Source organism: Diceros bicornis, chromosome 20 (assembly GCF_020826845.1).
Source record: "Diceros bicornis minor isolate mBicDic1 chromosome 20, mDicBic1.mat.cur, whole genome shotgun sequence".
Classification (NCBI taxonomy): domain Eukaryota; kingdom Metazoa; phylum Chordata; class Mammalia; order Perissodactyla; family Rhinocerotidae; genus Diceros; species Diceros bicornis.
Genome location: NC_080759.1, coordinates 5,066,881 through 5,075,211, shown reverse-complemented (window position 1 = coordinate 5,075,211; position 8,331 = coordinate 5,066,881).

Here is an 8,331-nt window from a genome sequence, read left to right as displayed (position 1 = left end):
AACAACTTTCAGTGAGTTCTGTGAGTCCTTCTAGACAATTATTGAACCTGAGCATGGTTTTAGGACCCCCAAACTTACAGTTGGCCTCAGAAGTGAGGGTGGTCTTGTACCCCCTAATTTCACACCTTGACATCCACGGTCTCCGTTTTCCCGTTTGTCACTGGTAGGTATTTTGCAAACAGATCCTTTGTGACTACACCAATCACCTGTTCCTTCTGCCCCACCCACCACTAGTCTTAGCATCCATTATGATCCTGCCTGAGCCAGCCACCTCTGTGGTGGTCGACAAACAGCACTTCTCTATTCCCCTCACTCGTCTATGTTTATGAGTAGATATTCTGTGCTGTTAGCCCTCCTGGTGACCGCTGATAAAAATGGGTCGTGAATCATTACTTGATAGAACTCAATAGTGTGATGGCATCTTTCCAAACATGGCTTTCTTTGGGGGTGGGGGGGGCGGGGTTGTGTGCAAATACCAAGGATTAGATTTGCAAAGTGAGAAGATTGGGATCACCTAAGCCAGTGCTTCTCATCTGGTGATTTTATTGGTATCTAGTGGGTCTGCTTAGCATCCTACAAAGCACAGACAGCCCTCCACAGCAGAGTGATCTGGCCCCGAATGTCAGCAGTGTCGAAGCTGAGAAGCCCTAGAAAAATGTAGAGCTGCTGGCTTCCTGCGAGCAGATCTGCTCTCTTGTGAGTCCGAGTGGGAGCTCTGAAGGGCCTGTTGCCCCGCGCTGAGACGCTGGTCCTGGACAGCTGTTCTCCTCAGGAGCCAGCTCCCGATCCTCTGCTGGCTATGAAGGAGCAGGTGGCTCGCAACCAAAGCCATCTTCTGACGATTGGTTACCTGTGCTGTGCTGGGCTGAGGGGCTGCAGGGGATGCAAGGAGGGCACAGTGGGGATGCGCATGAGTTTCCCACCAACTGTGGGCCAGATGCTGTCACCTTCTGGTGTCTCGTCAAATCCCCTCGACAAACACTGTGAGGTCAGGCCTGGAATCTGCCCTCTAGGGTGGTCCATGACCTTGCCGCTCTGATCACCCTGCTGGTGAGTGGCAGGCATTCCAGGCTGGACAGGCTTGTCCTTCTCCCTGGCCGCCTTCAAGTCCCACCGAAGCCCGGCCAGACCCCAGATGTGTTTGGAGAGATGCAAAACGCCGCAGAGCCCCATGTTGACCTCTCTGCTCTCTCTTCATTCTCTACGATCCTTTCTCTTCTCAGAGCCAGGGGAGTCTCTTAAAAACACAACCAGATGGTCACACCTCCTCTTGCCACTCTTTTTTTTTTGTGTGTGTGTGAGGAAGATCAGCCCTGAGCTAACATCCATGCCAATCCTCCTCTTTTTGCTGAGGAAGACTGGCCCTGAGCTAACATCTGTGCCCATCTGCCTCCACTTTATGTTGGACGCCGCCACAGCATGGCCTGACAAGCAGTGCGTCAGTGTGCACCCGGGATCCGAACCCGGGCCGCCAGCAGTGGAGCATGTGCACTTAACCGCTACGCCACGGGGCCAGCCCCGGCTTGCCACTCTTTCCTTTTGCTTTCTCACTGCTCTTTAGATGAAATCAACGTCCTCCACATGAGAAGATGCTCGACATCGTTAGTCATCATGGAAGTGCAAATCAAAACCGCAGTGAGACGCCACCTCACCCGCTAGGATGGCTGGACTCCAAAAATTAGACTTGAACATGTGTTGGTGAGGATGTGGAGAAGTGGAACCTTTGTGCATCACTGGTGGGAATGTTAAAGTGGTGCAGCTTCTCTGGAAAACAGTTTTGTGGTTCCTCAAGAAGTGAAACATAAGATTACCACATGGTCCAGCAATTCGACTCCTAGGTATAGACCCCAAAGAATTGAAAACAAGTGTGTAAAAAAAAAAGAAATCGCACATGAATGTTCATAGCCAAATGCCCATTAACTGGTGAATGGATAAACAAAATGTGGCACATCGTATAATGGAATATTACTCAGCCATAAGAAGGAATTCAGCTCTGACACACACTACAATGTGGATGAACCTCGAAAACATACTGAGTGAAAGAATCCAGACACAAAAGTCCACATAGTGTATGATTCCATTTGTATGAAATGTGCAGAACAGGCAAATCTATAGAGACAGAAAGCAGATTAGTGGTTGCCAGGAGTTGGGGGAGGGGGATGGGGACTGACTGCTTAATGCTCCCAGATCTCTTTTTGGAGTGATAGAATGTTCTGGAACTAGGTAGAGATGGTGGTTGCACAAAATTGTGAATGTACCAAATGCCACCTTAAAAATGGATAAAATAGTGAACTTTATGTCTCTGGATATTGCCAAATATCTCCTGGGGTCAGAGTCCACCTGGTTGAGAATGCCTAGGATAGAACATGACTGAGGGGTCCCTCCAGGTGGGGTGGTCCCTTTGGAAGGGACGATGGTTAAGCTGAGACCTAGGGAGGAGGAGGAGCTGGCCACGCAGAGACCTGGGAGAAGGACCCCTCAGACAGAGAGCACAGCCTGGACAAAGGTTAGGAGGTGGGACCATGCCTGGTGTGTGGGAGGGAGGCCAGACCTGCAAGGGCTGACCTCCGTCTTGGCCTTGGTCCTGGGGGCGGGGGCTTTACCACATTCTTGTTAAGTGCGAGGCTCTGGAGTCCCACTGCCTGGGCAGTCCTGCTGCTCTGCGCTCCCCCTCACTGGATCCCAGGCTGCTCGTATGTGAAACAGGGGAACTTAGCATCCAGGGGTATGGGGATTAAAATGCTTAAGGCACATAGGGTAAGGCGAGGACCCCAGGAACTTTGGAAGGGGGCAGGGAGAGGCTATAGGGACAGAGAATGGTCCTAGCTATGCTTGCCAGGGTGCCATGGGGAGTACACAGTGCAGACAAAACCCACGTCCAGTTCACATGGACTCTAGAACCTTCCAGGGGAGCACAGGGTGACCCGGGGAACCAAGGTGGCAGGGGGGAAAGCCATCTCAGACCACAAGGTTCACCGGGAGCCCCTCCTCTGCAGGAATTACTGATTGAACCCCAGCGCCCCTCTTGGGTGCAGCCTATGACTGCCCCACAGTATTAGCCGTCAGCCGTGGGAACCCAGAATGGGGGCTGCTGCTGGCAGAGGAGGCCCACATTTACCAGATTCTGGATTTCAGAAGGAGAGCCTGGGAAGAGCATGCATGGAGGAAAGGAGCTCATAACCAGCTCTGGTTTCCTGGATGCCGTCCCTGGGCCAGGCACTGAGCAGAGCTCTCTGCATGCACCCATTGCTGTGTTTAGTCCTAGCAGCATCCAGGATGGCGGGGTTGATACTGTCCGCATGTGATGGATGAGGAAAGTGAAGCCCCAGATTGCTCAGCGCTGCCCCAGATGCAGAGCTGGGATGGGACTCCAAGACCTGGCTCCAAGCTCCACCCCGCCCAGCCTTTTGCTTGCTGTGATCTGTACTCCAGGGTTACCAGATGACAAAATGGAGCAAACCGAGCTTAGTCCAGCAGGCAAAGGGCTGGGCTTAGGAAATGACTGAATCTGGATTTATGCACAGACTTTGACTTACACAGATATAACTCCCTCCTGGGCAGGGCCTAAGAAATCACTTAAGATTATTTGCTGGAAGCTCCCTGTACTGGGGTAAATAGGGTCCCCCCAAAATTCATGTCCACGCAGAACCTCAGAATGCAGCCCTGTTGGAATAAGGGTCTTTGCAGATGTAATTAGTTAAGTTAAAATGAGGCATATTCAATTAAGGTGGGCTCTAAATCCAACAAGACTGGTGTCCTTATGAGAAGAGGGAAATTTGGGGACACACACACACACACACACACACACACACGCACACACAAGAGGGAGAAAGCCATGTGCTGATGGAGGCAGAGATCGGAGTGATGCATGTACAAGCCAAGGTATGCCAAAGATTGCCGGCAGCCACTAAAAGCTGGAGAGGGGCATGGAATGAACTCTCCCTCACAGACCTCAGAAGGAACCAACTCTGCTGACACCTTGATTTTGGATTTCTGCCCCTAGAACTGTGAGAGAATAAATTCTGTGGTTTTAAGCCACCCAGTCTGTGGTTATACGTTACAGCAGCTACAGGAAACTCATACAGATCCCCAGAAATGGTTGTTGCATTTGCAAACAGCATTCCCTCTGCCATGGATTGGAATCACAAATAACAAGAAAACCCTCTGGCCACCTGCGTCTGGCTTCTACACTGCTGCAAAGTCGCGTGGATGTTTTCATGAGGTGAAGAACAGGACACACTATGCACAAAGACAGCAGTGAGTGGGGCTGGCTCTGAGGAACCTGCACGTCAGAGACCACATCTTTAGCATTTGCCTTGACCTCGGTGGAGCCCTGGGCCAGGCACCTTGGGGTGACATGTGCAAAATCCACCTTTCTCCTTATTGAGCGAGAAATCAATCAGCAAAGTGGGATTGGGCTGTTCAGTTTCCATGAGATGCTGGAAATACAGAGCCAGAGAGGGAGGAAGAAAAGGAAAGGAGGATCTTTGCCAGTGTGGGCATCTTAAAGCACATTGTTTGCTTGTTCAAAAATATATATGCAAACAAGTATATTTGCATACATTTGCATATGCCCTTGTTGCTCTATCCAGGTATCATCAAATTTATATTTATCTGAGATTCAAATTTAACTGTATTTTTATTTCTAATTCTCATAACCCTACACCCAATTCACACCTTTTCTCTGCCGGAAATATTGTTATTTAGACCAATGCTTATTTACAATCTCTTCGTCTTTTGAGTATATACCCAAAAGTGTGTGGAAATATAAAAGAAATCTTAACTAAACCAGAGGCTGGAAGGCCTGTAGGGGGAGCTCTCACCCCCTGTCACACATCATCAATTACACCAAACAGGAAGAGAGGACCTTTGCATCTTGGACAGGAATAAAACTTCTTTACACTGAAGGAAGATTTCTCTCCCTACCCAGCAACAGCCCAGCCAATGGGAAACGTCACAGCTCGGCCAATGAGAAATGCCACAGCCCAGCCAATGGGAAACACCACTGCTCAGCCAATGAGAAATGCCACAGCCCAGCGAATGAGAAGCCGTTGCCGCCCTGAACTGTCACTTCCCCCAATGGACTTTCCTTTAGAACAGCCCCTCCTTACTCCCACTTTTTCTCTATAAAATCATCTCCTCTTCTTTCTTTGCTGCATTTGCCTATGGCTTGCCATAGCATGCACATCCTGAGTTGCAATTCTTTTGGCTATTCCCCAATAAACTCGTTTTGAGGATAAAATAACAGGCATATTGGCTTTTTAAGTTGACAAGTGGAATTGCTGGATCATATGGTAATTCTATGTTTAACTTTTTGAGGAACTGCCAGACCGTTTCCACAGCAGCTGTACCATTTTACATTCCCATGAGCAATGCACAAGGGTTCCAGTTTCTCCACATCCTCAACAACACTTGTTATTGTTTGTTTTTTTAAACCACTGTAATAAGTGTGAAGTGGTATCTCATTATGGTTTTGATTTGCATTTCCCTAATGATTAGTGATGTTGAGCATCTTTTCACATATTTGTTGGCCATTTGTGTATTTTCTTTGGAGAAATGTCTATACAGATTCTTTGCCCATTGTTGAATTGGGTGGTTTGCTTTTTGTTGTTGTTGATTTGTAGGCACTCTTTATATATTCTTGATATTATTCTGTCCTTGGATGTATGATTTGCAAATATTTTCTCCCATCCTGTGGGTTGTCTAAAGTCTTGTTGTTTAAGCCACCCAGTTACAGTAATTTGTTATGGCAGCCACAAGAAACTCATACAGTGCTCTTCCTCCCATGCACCTGCCAGACTGGGAACCCGTATATGATGTGTACATGCACACACACATTTTGGTTGTTGCAGAGAGCAAATGTGTGCTCCTCTCCACATGCAGCAGGGAGAGTGTGGGCAGCTCCAGTCTGGATTTTTCTCCATCTGTAAAGGTGCCCTGGAAGGCCCTTTCCTGCTCCAATGAGATTCTCAGTCACCTTTCCACTTTGCTCCCGAGTAGCCTCTCCTGCCCACTCTCCTTGGGTGTCACTCTTTTCTGGACACCTGGGAGTCCTTGAGAAGATATTGAGGCTGGCTTCCTGGGCCCCCTGGGTTTGGGGGAAACCAAGAAGCCCCCTTGCCCATACCTGAGGCCAGCTGAGGAGCCTCCCTCTCAGCCCACCCTGGGTCCCTGGCCCTGGGAGTGGGCCCGCACTGGCTGTGTGGAGAGGCCTCTGTTTCTCCATGGAGGTAGCACTCCTGGTCCTCACATGCTGGGAGCACAAGAGACACAGGACGAAAGAGATCACACACGCACAGGAAGAGCATGTCTCAAGCCTCTCCGTGGCTGCTGTTTTCCCTATACCCCATTTCCCCTGTTTGGGGATCACATGTGGCACCTCCTTCCTTCATCTGTTTGTCCCTTATCCCATGGATGGACACTCAGGCTGCTTCTGGTTATTCACTGCCCCTAATGTGCTGCTGTAAAAGCTCTTGGCTGGGTCACCTTGGATGCATCCACATCCTTCCAGCAGGGTCAGAGGTCACATGCAGTTTCAGCTTCGTTAGTATCAACTTGAGAAGCAAATTCGCCTATTTTATTCTCAAAACAAGTTTATTCGAGAACAGCCAAAAAAATTGCAATTTGGGACGTGCATGCTATGGCAAACCATAGGCAAATGCAGCGAGCAAAGAAGAGGAGCTGCTTTTATAGAGAAAAAGGGGGAGTAGGGAGGGGCTGTTCTAAAGGCAAGTCCATTGGGGGAAAGTGACAGTTCAGGGCAGCAACAGCTTTTCATTGGCTGAGCTGCAGCATTTCTCATTGGCTGAGCTGCAGCATTTCTCATTGGCTGGGCTGTGGCATTTCTCATTGGCTGGGCTGCGGCATTTCTCATTGGCTGGGCTGCAGCAGTTCTCATTGGCTGAGCTGCGGCATTTCTCATTGGCTGGGCTGCAGCATTTCTCATTGGCTGAGTTGCAGCATTTCCCATTGGCTGGGCTGTTGCTGGGTGGAGAGAGAAATCTTCCTTCAGTGGTAAAGTAGTTTTACTTCCTGTCCAAGATGCTAGGTCCTCTCTTCCTCTTTGGTGTAATTGATGGTGTGTGATGGGGGTGAGAGCTCCCCCTACAGGCCTTCCCCTCCCAGTTTAGCTAAGGTTTCTTTTATTAATTTCCACATTTTCATTAGTATCACTGGCTGCTCCCCAAGGGATGACCTGGCTGTGCCCTCCTGGGCAGTGAGCGTTACACCCCACAGCTGCTGCTGCACACAGGCACCCCTGGTTCCCCCTCTGACTTTGGGGTCCCTGCCATGCTGTGCTGAGACCCCATCCCCTGCAGGGGGTGGGGTTGCACATCTGTCTTGCCCCGCCACATCCAGACTGCTGGGCACTCGGCAGGCCCAGAAGCCAACTGATTCCGTGGGAGAACAAAACAGTAGGACTGTCTACCTCATCCTCCCACCCAGACCCAGACCTCTATGCTGCTCATCACCAGCGTACTAGGAGATGTTTAACAATCTCTCCCCGTGGAGCAGACACAGCCAGCTCTGCCTTGATGTGACATTCCTAAAAATGCTGGCGCTCTGCAAATTAGCACCAGCCACAGGGCTTATGGGAAAACGGGGTCAGAGCACATTAAAAAAAGATGGCACCTACTAAAAGTAGTGTCGTTGTACACAGGTTAAATGGCTAAGAATGATGTGAATCCTACAGCACACCTGGCACTTGGCCTTGGAAAAGACCTGAGGTTCACGTGCGCACATGGGTGTGGGAGGGTTGCGGCCTGTGCGTCACTGAGAGGTGCTCAGAGGACCAGGACTTTGTCACCCCAGATGGGTGGGCAGGTGGGCAGCTCCTAACACCTGAGAGAGCGCATAGATGTTGAGGGCTGTGTGTGCAGGGGGCTGTGTATTTCCACGTGGCCCAGGTCAGTCAGGTGCAGTTTTCCACTTTCACCCAGTGTTTCTTGCAGACCAAATCCTGCATAAGCAACACCACGTTTGATCTCATGCTCAAATCCTTCCCTAATGTATCCATCACGTCGGAACAAATTTCTGTTTTCAAAACAGGCTTTAGAGCAGAATTGACTATACTCCTTCCACAGCCAGCTTCAAGCTACCAGCAGGAAGTCACTACATGTGATGTGGGAAGAGATGTGTGTCATTATAGAGTCTTTTCACCATCGGATACAAAAGTCAGGGATAACCTCAAGGCACAGAGAATAGTAAGATGTAGTGAAATAATAAGGAAATATACTGTTTTGAGTACTTATTGCTTTTGTTTTTAACATCATATATTTCATTGCAAGTTTGTATAACAATTTTCATCAACGCCCTGTTAACCACTGGCTC